The sequence below is a fragment of the Lissotriton vulgaris genome, chromosome 10, assembly GCF_964263255.1.
Source record: "Lissotriton vulgaris chromosome 10, aLisVul1.2, whole genome shotgun sequence".
In the NCBI taxonomy this organism is placed as follows: Eukaryota; Metazoa; Chordata; class Amphibia; order Caudata; family Salamandridae; genus Lissotriton; species Lissotriton vulgaris.
The window spans coordinates 295,771,549-295,787,212 of record NC_141698.1 but is presented as its reverse complement, the minus strand read 5'-3'; positions in this window follow the sequence as shown (position 1 = coordinate 295,787,212).

The window sequence follows — 15,664 nt, the reverse complement described above, 5'->3', positions numbered from 1 at the left end:
CCCAACGGCTGGTCCAAAACATTAAAATAAGGGATGAATTTATGAAAGGAGCCATAGTTGATAATGCCTCATTTGCGAAGTAGAGGAGTAGTCTGAAGCCCACACAGCCACGTAGAGAAGTCAGAAGAGAAATAGCCTGCCCAAAGACCGACAATGAATGGGGACCCCTGAGTAGTGACACCCAGAAGAGATGGAGCATGAAAGATCGGTGCAAACGCTTCTAGTATAAAGAATAGAGTGTATTGCATGGCTTCCATGATTGCCTTTATAAGTGTATATTAGAGGGAGCCTAGGCTGACGGGCCTACAAAACAGAGAATATACTCACTGATCAATGCAAAGCATTATAAAAGGGAGGCAGTGACAACCCCTATGAGTATCGGGAGTGCTTTGGACACATGGCGAAACCTGCTGTTACAAAAGCGATAGGGCATTAAATATTCTTCCCAACAAGCAGACATATAAAATGAGCAGCCAATGTGGTATGTGCAAGAATACACAGACACAGGAAATAGATCCCTTAATCCCTAGCACATCAAATATACAATGTAGCTCAGTAGACTATAGCAGCCATTGAGGTGAAGAACTTGACAGCCTGCGGTAGTAAATGCCAAGTGACAATCGGTGATGACCCTCCCCCTGGTAGGGACTGTGGTGCAAGAGTTATTTCTCACTCCAAAAGCTTCCCAACTCTCACCCCTTTGGTGGAGAACCTGAACCCTACCCCTCACTGTTTATCCCCATCATGGTAATGGGGAAAGGCAAGGAGACACCAATGCTAGAGACGTGCTAACAAGGTTACCACAGCCAAAGTCAGAAACTAATACCAGTGAAGGGCCCCAAAGCATATGCCCACAACCAGGAACAGATTTAGAGCCTCTTACCAAGGCGTTCATGGATGCTTTCTTTGGCGCACTCAGATTCAATATGTAGCCATTCAAATGGGATCTAATGAAAGAACTAGCGTACGTAAGGCAGGACATCACGAACATTGGTTACAGGGTCTCAGATCTGGAAGACATAGGAGACGAAGAAGTGGAAATGTTGAAGCAAGAAATACTGCTCTTACAGCATCAACAAATGGATCTCCAGACACTGGACGAGAATATGGAGAAGTGCTTAAGGAGACAAAACATAGAGATAAGAGGTGTCCCACATGATGCAGAGGGCTCAAACTTCATACAATATGTACAGAAACTCTTAGACCATATTCTCGCAGACCATGCAAATGGGAACATCGAAGTGGGTACACAGCCAGGCAAGCTGATCCAACAGGCTCCAGAGGGCCAGGTATACTGGCATGCATTCAACATTACACCACAGCGTAGATATATCCTGTGGTTAGCACGTGCACAGCAGCAGCCCATCCTTAAGGGCAAGGGGCCATGCTCCCACACCTTTTGTACATAAAGGGCCAGATGTACAACTGTTTTTAGGTGTCACAAATGGAGAATCAGGTCATTTGCAAATGCTAAAATGGCTTGTGCAATGTACCAACCCTATTTTACAAGTCGGCAACCTATATCTGACTCACAAAATAGAGTTTGCGAGTCACTATTAGGAAGAGGGATTGCCAATGGCATGTCTTCCTAATAGCAAGTCCCAAGGGCATGTACGATTGTTTTGAGACAGTAATGTGGTTGCAAAACAATCACAGTTTACTGCCTACTTCAAGTAGGCGGTAAGCCAGTTGCAAATGGAAAGGGGTCTCCTGAGTATACCTTCCTCCTTTCGACTGGCAACGAAAATCTTTTTTAAGAACAGTCAGTGGTCCCACGGACGACTGCCTATTGTTAAACAATGAAACAGAAACGTTTCATTTTTCTTTTTGAATCACATCCTGGTTCCCTTTAAAGAAAACAGGCTGCATTTTTTTTAAAGTTGCGTTTTTAAAAAACAAACACAGACATAGTGTTCTGCTGCACCCAGTAGACCTCCATCCCTCTATTTTTGCCCGTTCCCAATGGGTCACAATTTGCGACCTGCTTCATGAATATTGAAGAGGCAGGTCATTTGCGAGCCAATTGGGAATCACTGAATGTGTCTGAGACACATCAGTACATTTCATTTTGTGAGTCTCTAATTGTGAGTCGCAAAAAAGTGCAATTAGCGACTCTCAAAATGAAATGGTCTTACATCTGGCCCAAAGAATGTCTTTCAGGCTAAGCAAAGGTCAGCCTGAGAGACAGTCTTTTTTCAGGTCAGACAGCTAGGAACTAGACATGAACTTAATGGATGGGCTCCTGGCTGCCTGAGCTGAACTTTGCTGGGCTGAGGATGTCACAGCTCCTGTTGGTGTGACCTCCACAAATCAGCACAGTTATTCGAGACCCTATCACTCATGACTAGGGGGATTGTTTATCACTGACACCTGTCACAGAGTGGCGTGGGGACAGAAGTCTCTCTGACCCCATTCTACTCTGTGATGAGGTTTGGACTGCTTCCTCTCCTTATTGGAAGGCAGCAGTCCAAGGTTTTCTTCCCGAGAGCTGAAGCAGGTTCATGTTGTATTTTTATTGACTGTTTGGTGCATTTGTGTTTACTTATGAATCTATGTTTATTTGCAAGTGAGTGTTGTTAAGGGATGTGTGTGTGCATGTCTGCGTGGGAATAAGTGAGTGTGCATGTGTGTGTGTGGGCTCCCTGGTCTCCCTCTAAGTTTTCTTACAAGCCGCCAATCCATGTGACAAATAACCCGTTGATTTCCAGGGCCATAAGATCTCTGTTTCAGGACCTCTCCATAATCACCCTCTAAAGTTGTAGGACCTTCAGGTCTGGTAATGACTTTTTTCGAAAGTGAAACATTAAATTCGGATGGGGGATAGACCTTTAGAACCATTTTCAAATGGAAGACTGCTTACACTGAATATGCCCGATCACAGAAGCTTGCAAAATTTTAGACCAAGAGGTGGAAGAACCGCTACAAAAAATAACATAAGGAGAGAATACCCATGGGGGGAGGGCTGGAGAAGAGTGGTTCGGTCACCGAATCCCCAGAGGCTGGACCCTTCTGAAATGTCTTGGAGAACCTACAGTGACAAGACAAGACCCCTGAAACCTGATTATAGTCTTCTAGATGGATTTTCATCCATGGGTTCCTCTTGGATCCTGAAGATGCCCGAGGCTGCCAGCCTGGTGGTTCAGAGAGGAGCCACAGGAGATTTCTAGACATGGACTGCTGCATACCCCCGCACTTCAGTATGCTTCCCAGGTGCAGCCCATTCTGGGATGTAATGGACAGTTGAATGAAGTTGTTTGGTCACTATTAAGTTAATATTGGTTAAGTTAAAGGGTGTTTGTATGGATGGGGGGTTCTTTATATGACCACACTATTGACCACTACACTGCTGCACTACTGATATTCAACAGCGTTCACACTACGGGGAATGCATATCGCAATTCAATGGGATCCCCCATAAAGCCCTATCACACAATTGTCATGAAATAGATTAAGATTCAGTTTTAATGTTAGAGTCCTGAATAATACCAGGAAGAGATTAGCTATGCTCTCTGTTGGAGAAGACTGAATGTGATGTTTGTCAGTCACAGGAGACATTATTCTTATCTAAATACCGGTAAAGGGTCAAGTCGAAATGTTTTCCGCAGCGACTGTTTCTGTCGGGACCAACAAAAAAAGAAAGGGTGGGTATATTACACTCAAAACGATTCACGGGGGAAGAAGCCAGTAGGGTCCCTGAATACAAAGAGGTTATTGGCATACAGATGCACAGTGGAACAAGAAAGCTTTACAGTGGCCAACATGTTTTATGCCTCTAATACGAGGCAAAAATACTTTTTACAAACCATGGCAGGTGGTTTGCGGACACTAGGCAAGAAGATATTAATTGGGACCAACCTTAAACTAATTATGAATAGGGCTCCCAGTATTCTGTTTTTACTGATTTTTACAGATAAATACACACAGAAAACTATCCTGTATGTATTTATTTTTAAATGCAGAAACATTCAGAAAATAGGTCTTCTTCGGTTGATTTCTTCTAATGTCAATCATGAGTGCCAGGTCAGTGGATGTACAGATTGAGAGGTAGGGGAGATGGAAAAAGACAATAGATTTTCTAATTAAGCCTAATTAAGTAAAAAACTACAGTTATTTATACTATTCTACAATGTAAAGGTTTTCAGATAACGCTATTGCACTGTATACTGCCGGAATCTTTTGGCCATTTAGATGCAAATATACAGTTAAATAAATGTGGAAAAATACCCATTGCAGCTTTATTTATACAGAAAATTCAAATAAAAAATTTATAAATACAGAAAAAATGAGCAAAAAATAAATATGGTTAAATACAGACGGAAATGTCGAAAAAATAAATACCATAGAACCGGGAGCCCTAATCATGAATAATGAGCTGGATATGTGATCGGTGCAGAGGTACTGTGAAACAAGGGCCTTCTCTGACAAAGCGTTGCAATGGAGGCAGGAGGTAGGGTTGACTGACATTTGGTGAGACCAGAACCATGCTCACAAGGATTACACAATACGTTTAGTGTCCCATAAGGCACATGCTCATCTCGAAACAGTGGTTAATTTGTAAAAAAAAAATGAGTGCTGGGGCTCTTGTCAGGAAGTAGTTTGCACCAGTCCATTTCTCCTGTTAGAGTAGCCTAAAACAGAACCAACTGCTAATCATAAAAGCGGGGAGCAGATGTGGCATAATGGCCAGAGCTGCATACTTCAGAGCTGGGGAACCAGGCTCGAGCCTCGGTTCAATATCCTGTGATTCTGGGCAGATCACTTAATCTCCCCATAAATTAATGTGTCTGTAACTGGAGCTCATGACAGGCGCCAGTGCTGATGATTAGGTGCGGGTGCTGAGCACCAGAATCTATCAGTTCAAATGAAGCACTGGTCTCGATTGTTTGTTAGGCTCACAGGAGCTGATAGAATTGAAGATAGTTTTGGAAACATTTTATTGTGCAATGGAACCATGCACACAGCTCCATATAATTTACATTTCCCATACACTGCCAAATAGCTAGGACCATGGAGAGCTTGAGATGCTATGATAGGGTTAACAACATATTACGTCAGTTCCAACAGATATTTCACAACCTATTGAGTAACAATACAGAGCTGATATTAACCTGAATACTCTCTTGGATACTCAAAGGCTGAAACTATGGGACACTTGTTAGCTATAGCAGGTGGCAGAAACAGGGTGCGAAATGGTGGAAATGGAAGAGGCAGTCACAGAACTGGATATGATACACAAACGCTCAGGTGCACCCCAAATATGGCAGTCATTAAACAAAGCTCAAGCATAATTATGCCTACTTTAGCAGGGTAGACTATGTCTTAATAAGGTTGAAGCATACATACTATGTAGATTGTGAGAAGTTGGCCTGATATGTGGTGTTTCCAATTCTGGAACCACCTTGTATCAGTCCAAACAATCCCTTATGGTGTCTGGTTGTAAGTCAACCTTGTAGACAAGCTATTCTAGGGGTAGCATGGACTAAGCAGCCTTAAAGGCTTAACTTAAGAGGTCGTGTTAAGCGAGCTGTTTTACCACATACAATCCTGTAATACCAAAGGAAAGGACACCACCCAAGTATATATTATAAAAATATATGTGTTTATTTCTAAATTAATCCCCAGTACTCTTTATGAGCAAAGGGGCACAAGCGTTAAATCAAAAGCACAGTATAACATACAAAGTTGCACAATTATGGAGTGGAGAAGTGTGGCTCAGGGGTTAGAGGCGGCAGACCTGGAGCTTGAGTTCAGCCCTGGACCAGGGTTCAATTCCCCGCCTCGGCGGGTCTTGGGCTCAATAATTCCACGGATTCATTAATTCTCGCTCCGGTGCCTTCTCGACTCACGGGTTCACACTCTGCAACTCTGGGCAATAGCTTGCTTAATCTCCACATCGGCCCCTCGCGGCGGGATGCCTGGCTTTCACCTTGTGGATACCCTGCCAGGGTTATCTCACAGGGGAATACCAGGACGGGTTCCCTAAGCAAGCGCGGAGATGCCCCAGGGTAAGTCATGCGCTATATAAGCTTCATACATTTACATGGATGAGGGCGGGTGGCCACTCAAACCATATACTAAAAAAGTGGTATAAGAGATACCAATCGAACAGTGGTTAGGCCTAGGGCCTAGAGAATCGCTGGGAGCAGTCAGGACTAGCAATGCTGAAGTCGGGAGAAGCCCGCGGGATTCGGGTGCAGCACGTAAAGTGCGGCTTGCACCAATGCAATGTCAATGGTGCGTAAAAGTTACACAAAGTTAGTTTAAAGATACTTCCGCTGAACCTAGAGGAACGAAACTTAAGACACAGACCCTAGAGGTGTGTACCAGTGTAGGAACACCGGCGTTGCAATGTTACCTCACCCACAGGAAGTGGATGCACAGGGTCGAAGTGGCGTCAGGTTTTGACACGCAGGTTCTTGGTGCTTGGAGCTGGAGAAGCTGCAGGCGATGGGAAGCAGAAGTGTCCGGTGTGATCCAAGGGCAGATCGAAGTCGAGATGAATCTGAAAGCAGAGGGGACAGAGTCTGGGTCACTCAGCAGTGACCAGGACGGAACCAGGCAATGTCGGGCGCAATCAGATGGTTGTTGAGAGGCTTCTCTCGGCTGTCACGTGGGCTCTGGGGCATCTGCGACGTCCAGGAGCAGGTCACGATCTGTCCCATGCAGACTCTCGCAGTCAGCACCGTCGGCTTCAAGATTGCAGCAAACAGCACTTGGCAAAAGCAATCCACGCGGAACCAGGAGATTGCTTCTCACTCAGACCAGGAGGGTCAGAGTGGGGGCTCCTTTTCACAGGAGCTGGTGCAGATCTGGAGCAACCAGAAAAGCAAGTCGTTTTTAAGTTTTCGTCAGCACAGGGGCCACAATCTAGCTGGCAAGAGACCGGGCCAACTCGTCGAGCAAACACAAGCAGAAGGGCCCCACGCAGCACTCGTCGAGTGTGGAGGGGGTAGCTTTGGTGCAAGTGTAGCTCAGGGTTGGGGCTTCTCAAACCCCGGTGTCCAGCTTTGAGGGTCACTCGTGGGCTGCACAGTCAGCATCTCATGGCCTTTTCAAGATGGCGTGCCCCACGCTTCCTGTCGCCTTCACGGGTCTCAGCTCTGCAGGGACTGTGGATCGGGCTGGGAGAAGGCAGGCAAACTTGATCTCGTCGATCTCTGTTGCTCGAGTTCCAGCAGGAACCGCAACAAAGCAAGGGTCGAGGGCTGGATGGTGCCTGTTTGCACAGGGTGGCCACTCCTTGACCACAAGGGAGATTCTTCAGTCTTCTACGTTGAGTAGGATGTCGAAGGGTCCAGAATTCGTTTCTTATGTTTCTTCAGGATGATCTGAGTTGCATTGGCACTGCTCCCACTCTTATTCGAATCTGGTGGGCTGGACATCCTGCTAGGTCCCCTCCTATGGGTGGGACCCAGGAAGGGGGTGGTTACACCCCTTTCCTTTGATCCAGGCCGCGCTGGGACGGGGGCTGGTGTGCCCCAGAACCGGTTTGGCCGGATTATGCAAGGGGCAGCCTTGTGCTCCCCAGGCAGTGTCTGGTTTCTTTGAAACCTCCCTGCTACAATCCACTATCTCCTGTCTGGGGTGGTTTGACACCGCCCTGCGACAGGAAACCCTTTGTCCAGGCCACCATTTGCTGAGTTTCGGTCAGCAGCAGGAGGCCAGACCCGTGTCTGTGGCAGAGGCATCCATTTTGTGGATCTGAGGCTCATTTTAAATCAACCGCGTTTCAGTAAAGTAACATGTCTTCTCCCTCTAGAAGGGTGGAATGCTACCCCCGTCGCCAGAACTGGCGAGGGGGTAGTATTCCAATTCGTATGACACCTTACACGACATGTTTTGATAAAGCCAAGCCAAAGTTGCTATATAACCGCGAGGATTATAAGGCACTTAAGAGTATATGGTATGGCATTATCCCGGATCAGCTTAGGGAGTTGTTCCCGACAGCTGCATACAGGCTCAGCTCATGCCAGAGCTCCATCTCACATAAAACCACGCACTCTGCCTCCAGGATTGATAAGGCCTTCCATAGGAGTGACTCACAGGTACATATGTGTCCAGATATAGGTTTAGATATAGGTATACTATATCTAAGCAAGGGGTGATTACACCCACTTGCCCCAGCTGAGTGATCAGCCAGTTGTGTCAATTTAAGAACCAGCCAGGGGTGGCAAAAGCTATGCTTCAGCCCCTGGTAGGCCTTGGTGGCACCTATGCCCAGAGCACCTATAGTGCATGGTACAGGGGCTGACAAGGAGTCCATTTCCAATTGTGGTATGCACCTATAGCACATGTATTACAAATTTAGAGAGAGAACAGCAGGCTGGGGGTCTGATTAGCAGGCCCACAACCTCAGTAAGACGAAAACCAGTGAAGCAAAAAGCAAAAATTGGGGTGACCATAGGATAGCAGACCCTACTCTCCTACACAACCCCCCCCCCCCCCCAAACGCAGTGACATTAAACTTAACCTTGACCAGATAAGTCTTCATGTTCTAAGTGGAAGTACCTGGAGAGACCATCTGCATTACCATGGTCAGTCCCTGGGCGGTGCTCCACTGTAAAGTCCATCCCCTGTAGGGAAATGGACCACCTGAGCAGTTTGGGATTTTCACCCTTCATCTGATTTAGCCACAAGAGGGGCTTATGGTCTGTCTGAATTAGGAAGTGAGTACTAAACAAGTATGGCCTCAACTTCTTCAGGGCCCAAGCCACAGCAAAGGCCTCCCTCTCAATAGCTGACCAACGTTTCTCCCTGGGGGTCAGCCTTCTGCTAATAAAAGCAATGGGCTGGTCTTGACCATCTTGATTAAGTTGTGAAAGCACAGCTCCCACCCCCAACTCAGAAGTATCTGTCTGTACAATGAACTGTTTGGAGTAGTCAGGACTCTTCAGGATAGGTGCAGAGCACATGGCCTTCTTCAGGTCATCAAATGCCTTTTGACAGCTAACTTCCACTGAACCTTTTTGGACATCTTCTTGGATGTCAAGTCATTCAATGGTGTCACAATGGACCCATAGTTCTTTACAAATTTTCTGTAATACCCAGTCAGGCCCAAGAAGGCTCTGACTTGTGTCTGGGTAGTTGGAGGAGCCCAGTCCTGTATGGTCTGGATCTTGCTCTCCAATGGTTGAACCTGACCCACACCTACTGGTGGCCCAGGTACACAACCTTGCTCTGCCCTATCTGGCATTTGGTAGCCTTGATAGTCAGGCCTGCCTTTTGCAGGGCCTCCAGAACCTTCTTCAGGTGGATCAGGTGATCCTCCCAGGTGGAGCTAAAGACAGCAATATCATCTAGATATGCTGCGCAAAAGTCATCCAACCCAGCAAGGACTTGATTCACCAACCTTTGGAAGGTGGCAGGTGCATTCTTCAAACCAAAGGGCATTACCACAAACTGATAATGACCACTAGGGATAGAGAATGGTGTTTTAGCTTTTGACTCTTCAGCTAGTCTGATTTGCCAGTAGCCAGCTGTCAAATCAAATGTGCTCAGAAACTTGGCAGAAGCCAATTTATCAATGAGCTCATCTGCTCTTGGAATGGGATGTGCATCTGTCCTAGTGACAGCATTGAGACCTCTGTAGTCCACACAAAACCTCATTTCTCTCTTTCCATCTTTGGTATGAGGTTTTGGCACAAGGACCACTGGGCTAGCCCATGGGCTCTCTGATGGCTCAATCACTCCAAGCTCCAACATCTTTTGCACCTCAGCCTTTATACAATCCCTGACATGGTCAGGTTGCCTGTAGATCTTATTCTTCACAGGCAGACTGTCACCAGTGTCCACCTCATGGGTGCACCAATTAGTCTGGCTGGGTGTGAGTGAAAACATATGCCTGTGGGCCTGCAACACCCGTCTGCAGTCCACCTGTTGCTGCTCAGTGAGGCTGCCTGCCAAGGCTACTCCATCAACTGAACCATCATCAGGGTTCTGGGAAAGCAGGTCTGGGAGAGGGTCACTCTCTTCCTCCTGATCCCCATCTGTGGCCATGAGGAGACTCATGTCCTCCATGTCAACAAATACTTTCAAATGGTTTACATGGAGCACCCTGTGGGGGTTCCTAGGGGTGCCAAAGTCAACCACACAGGTGACTTCTCCCTTTTTATCAATGATAGGATAGGGTCCAGTCCATTTGTCCTGGAGTGCTGCTGGCCCCACTGGGTCCAACACCCACACCTTCTGCCCTGGCTGGAACTCAACCAGAACAGCCTTTTGGTCATGCCAAGCTTTCTGTAATTCTTGACTGGCCTCAAGGTTTTTGGATGCTCTCTCCATGTATTCAGCCATCCTGGAGTGGAGACCAAGTACATAGTCCACAATATCTAGCTTAGGCTTTTTGAGAGGTAACTCCCATCCTTCCTTCACCAAACACAATGGACCCCTCACAGGGTGGCCAAACAAAAGTTCAAAAGGGCTGTAGCCAACCCCCTTCTGTGGGACCTCTCTGTAAGCAAAGAGCAAGCAGGGTAAAAGGATGTCCCATTTCTGCCTAAGCTTCTCTGGTAACCCTTTTATCATTCCCTTTAGGGTCTTGTTGAACCTTTCAACAAGCCCATTGCACTGTGGATGGTAGGGTGTGGTAAACTTATAGCTTACTCCACACTCTTTCCACATTACTTTTAAGTATCCAGACTTAAAGTTGGTACCTCTGTCTGAAAGAACCTCATTTGGAAAGCCCACTCTTGAGAAAACTGCAATGAGGGCTTTTGCCACCACAGGAGCTGTGGTGGTCCTCAGGGGAATTGCCTCTGGGTACCTGGTGGCATGAATCACTACCACCAGTATAAATCTGTGCCCAGATGCTGTTTGAGGATCCATGGGACCCACAATATCTATTCCAACTCTTTCAAAGGGTACCCCCACCACAGGTAGTGGTATCAGGGGGGCCTTTGTTGTGCCACCTGACTTACCACTGGCTTGGCAAGTGACACAGGAGCGACAAAACTCCTTGACGTTTTCTGACATGTGAGGCCAGTGAAAGTGTGGAACAAGCCTGTCCCAAGTCTTATTCTGGCCTAAGTGTCCTGCAAGGGGAATATCATGGGCCGAGGTGAGAAGGAAACCCCTAAACTTCAAAGGTATAACCAACCTCTTGGTGGCACCAGGCTTGGGGTCTCTAGCCTCTGAATAAAGGAGTCCTTCCTCCCAATAAACTTTATGGGCACCTTGAGCATTCCCTGCAGCCTCAGCAGCAGCTTGCTGTCTGAGAGGTTCAAGTGAAGGGCAATCTAATTGGGCCTGCCCCAGGTCTGCCCTTGAGGGTCCCCCTGTCCCCATAAACTCAACCTGGTCAGGTTCAAGCTCCTCAGAGACAGTCTCCTCTTGGACTGCAGAATCAGTTTCCTGTGAAACTTGATCCTCAACCTGGGGCAAGTGGGAAGGCACAGCCTTAACCCTCTTGCTCCTTCCCTTGGGTTGTGGTTGGTCTAATGTTTCAAGATCCACCACTGGTTCAGGAAGGCACTTCTTAGTCTGAGACCTTGTCACTGCAAGGACATGAGCTAAAATCCCTAGCATTTCTGCATGAGTCCTGTACTCCACTTCTGACCAAACTGAGCTGTCAAGATCATTGCCTAACAGACAGTCTACTGGGAGGTCTGCACTCACAACAACTTTCTTTAGGCCAGTTACCCCTCCCCAGGAGAAGTTCACAACAGCCACACTATGTGAAGTAGTGGAGTTGCTTGCATTGGTCACTAAGTAACTTTCACCTAGTACAATCTGACCAGGGTCCACAAAGTCTGGTGTCACCATAGTGACACTGGCACAAGTGTCCCTGTAGGCCTGAGCCAGTTTCACATTGATTAAGGGAGTCTGCCTATATTTGCCCTGGTTACTGGGGCTTACTGCAGTGGTCAAAGATAAGTCGACATCATATAGGAGAACTGCCTGTGTGGGGATTCTGACTAGGCCAGATTCCACCTCAGTACCCAGGGTTAACCCTACTACCCCCTTAGGTTGTGCACTACCACTGCTGACTGTACTAGGGGGTGCAGTTGCTTTAGGAGCTGCAGTGGCAGGAGCTGGATTTTTCTTAGTGCATTCACTGCCCCAGTGTGAAACTGATTTGCAGGTATTAGACCAAGGTTTCTTTGGGCCATCATTCTTCTTTTTCTTTTTGTCATTTTGGGAACCACCCTCCTTATTACTAGTTTGGGGGCCTGAAGACTTCTGGTCCTTTTCTTTATCTTTATCTTTCTGATTCCCACCCTTTTGGTCTGTTTTCTTCTGGTCACCATGGTTCTGGGGTTTCTGCTTAATCCTTGTTCTGACCCATTTGTCTGCCTTCTTTCCCAATTCTTGGGGAGAGGTCAATTCAGAGTCAATAAAGTATTGATGCAACAGCTGGTTCTGACAGTTATTAAGGATCTGCTCTCTCATTATAAGATTGTACAATCCTGTATAGTCTGAGACTTTACTTCCCTGCAGCCAACCCTCCAAAGCCTTAGTGGCACAATCTACAAAATCAGTCCAGTCCTGAGTCTGTGCTTTTTGGGTGTCTCTGAACAACAACCTGTATTGCTCAGTGGTTAGGCCAAACCCTTCAATAAGAGCACTCTTCAGGACAGAGTAGTTTTTGGCATCCTCAGGTCTAACAGTGAGGAGCCTATCCCTCCCTTTCTCAGAAAAGGAGTACCATAGAATTGCTGCCCACGGATCCTCAGGGACCTGCTGTACCATGTAGACCCTCTCAAGAGCAGTCATCCATTTGTGGATGTCATCCCCTTCCTTGTAGGGGGGCACAATTTTTGTCAGGTTTCTATTATCATAGGCCCTGTCTTTCTCTTTAGGAACTTTGCTGCCACCAGTGGCATCTAAGCCACACAATTTTCTTTCTCTTGCTAAAGCAAGTTTAGCTTGACCAAGGCTATCTCTTCCCTCTCTATCTGGAGTTGGACAGCCCTCATCCTGGCCCTATGCTCTTTCCTCTGGGGGGAAGTCATTCCCCTTTGAGATTCTCTTGAGACACTAGAAACATGAGAGTCTCCTGATTGAGATCTCACCCTCCTGTTGCCTGGGAGAATTAAGTTATGGGATCTGGGGAGGTGCTGGCCCTCTCAACCCCCATGTAGGTCTAGATTGGTCTGGTTAAGCCTGCCAATCTGTACCTGGGTCACCCTCTGATCCTGATCTTCAGGCTCCTCTATATCTGAGCCTTCCTCTTCCTCCTCCTCTTCTTCTTCTGGAAGATCCTCATTCTCAGGGAAGTTCACCCCCTCACCTGAATCTAAGGGAGCCTGACTCACCTTATCTAAGTCATCCTTTTCCAGGATAGCTATCAGGGAAGGAATGGTAGGGCCTCTCCCCTTTTTTAGCCCCCTTGCTGTGCACAAGGCACCCAAGTCTTTGTGGCTAAGGTTGTCATATCTGGAAGTTGCCTTGGTAGGGTCAACTGCTACAGGAGCAGAGCCTGAGGCTCCACCTGTATCAGACATGACTGCTAGTGAGCTGTAAGTGGTGCTCTTACCTACACTAAGTGTTTTCCTACTGTACCTTGCTAGTGAGTTGTAGTCAGGGTGTGCTAATCCCTTTAATCTACAACTACTAAGTTCAGTAGAACTTAATATGCTAAGCTTTTGATTTTATATGTACCTAAGGTACTTGATGTGATCTTTCAATTTGATATAAAGATTGCAATGGTAAAACAAACAGCAAGCTCAAATCCGCACCGCTGCGCACCAATGTGAGAAGTTGGCCTGATATGTGGTGTTTCCAATTCTGGAACCACTTTGTATCAGTCCAAACAATCCCTTATGGTGTCTGGTTGTAAGTCAATCTTGTAGACAAGCTATCCTAGGGGTAGCATGGACTAAGCAGCCTTAAAGGCTTAACTTAAGAGGTCGTGTTAAGCGAGCTGTTTTACCACATACAATCCTGTAATACCAAAGGAAAGGACACCACCCAAGTATATATTATAAAAATATATGTGTTTATTTCTAAATTAATCCCCAGTACTCTTTATGAGCAAAGGGGCACAAGCGTTAAATCAAAAGCACAGTATAACATACAAAGTTGCACAATTATGGATGAGGGCGGGTGGCCACTTTAACCATATACTAAAAAAGTGGTATAAGAGATACCAATCGAACAGTGGTTAGGCCTAGGGCCTAGAGAATCGCTGGGAGCAGTCAGGACTAGCAATGCTGAAGTCGGGAGAAGCCCGCGGGATTCGGGTGCAGCACGTAAAGTGCGGCTTGCACCAATGCAATGTCAATGGTGCGTAAAAGTTACACACAGTTAGTTTAAAGATACTTCCGCTGAACCTAGAGGAACAAAACTTAAGACACAGACCCTAGAGGTGTGTACCAGTGTAGGAACACCGGCGTTGCAATGTTACCTCACCCACAGGAAGTGGGTGCACAGGGTCGAAGTGGCGTCGGGTATTGACACGCAGGTTCTTGGTGCTTGGAGCTGGAGAAGCTGCAGGCGATGGGAAGCAGAAGTGTCCGGTGTGATCCAAGGGCGGATCGAAGTCGAGATGAATCTGAAAGCAGAGGGGACAGAGTCTGGGTCACTCAGCAGTGACCAGGGTGGAACCAGGACGGAACAAGGCAATGTCGGGCGCAATCAGATTGTTGTCGAGAGGCTTCTCTCTGCTGTCACATGGGCTCTGGGGCATATGCGACGTCCAGGAGCAGGTCACGATCTGTCCAATGCAGGCTCTCGCCGTCAGCACCGTCGGCTTCAAGATTGCAGCAAACAGCACTTGGCAAAAGCAATCCACACGGAACCGGGAGATTGCTTCTCACTCAGACCAGGAGGGTTAGAGTGGGGGATCCTTTTCACAGGAGCTGGTGCAGATCTGGAGCAACCAGAAAAGCAAGTCGTTTTCAAGTTTTCGTTGGCACAGGGGCTACAAGCCAGCTGGCAAGTGACCGGGCCAACGCGTCGAGCCAACACAAGCAGAAGGGCCCCACGCAGCACTCGTCGAGTGTGGAGGGGGTAGCTTTGGTGCAAGTGTAGCTCAGGGTTGGGGCTTCTCTAACCCCGGTGTACAGCTTCGAGGATCACTCGTGGGCTACACAGTCAGCATCTCGTGGCCTTTTCAAGATGGCATGCCCCACGCTTCCGGTCGCCTCTACAGGTCTCAGCTCTGCAGGGACTGTGGATCGGGCTGGGAGAAGGCAGGCAAGCTTAATCTTGTTGATCTCTGTTGCTCGAGTTCCGGCGGGAACTGCAACAAAGCAAGGGTTGAGGACTGGATGGTGCCTGTTTGCACAGGGTGGTCACTCCTTGACCACAAGGGAGATTCTTCAGTCTTCTACGTTGAGTAGGATGTCGAAGGGTCCAGAATTCGTTTCTTATGTTTCTTCAGGATGATCTGAGTTGCATTGGCACTGCTCCCACTCTTATTCGAATCTGGTGGGCTGGACATCCTGCTAGGTCCCCTCCTATGGGTGGGACCCAGGAAGGGGGTGGTTACACCCCTTTCCTTTGATCCAGGCCGCGCTGGGACGGGGGCTGGTGTGCCCCAGAACTGGTTTGGCCGGATTATGCAAGGGGCAGCCTTGTGCTCCCCAGGCAGTGTCTGGTTTCTTTGAAACCTCCCTGCTACAATCCACTATCTCCTGTCTGGGGTGGTTTGACACCGCCCTGTGACAGGAAACCCTTTGTCCAGGCCACCATTTGCTGAGTTTCGGTCAGCAGCAGGAGGCCA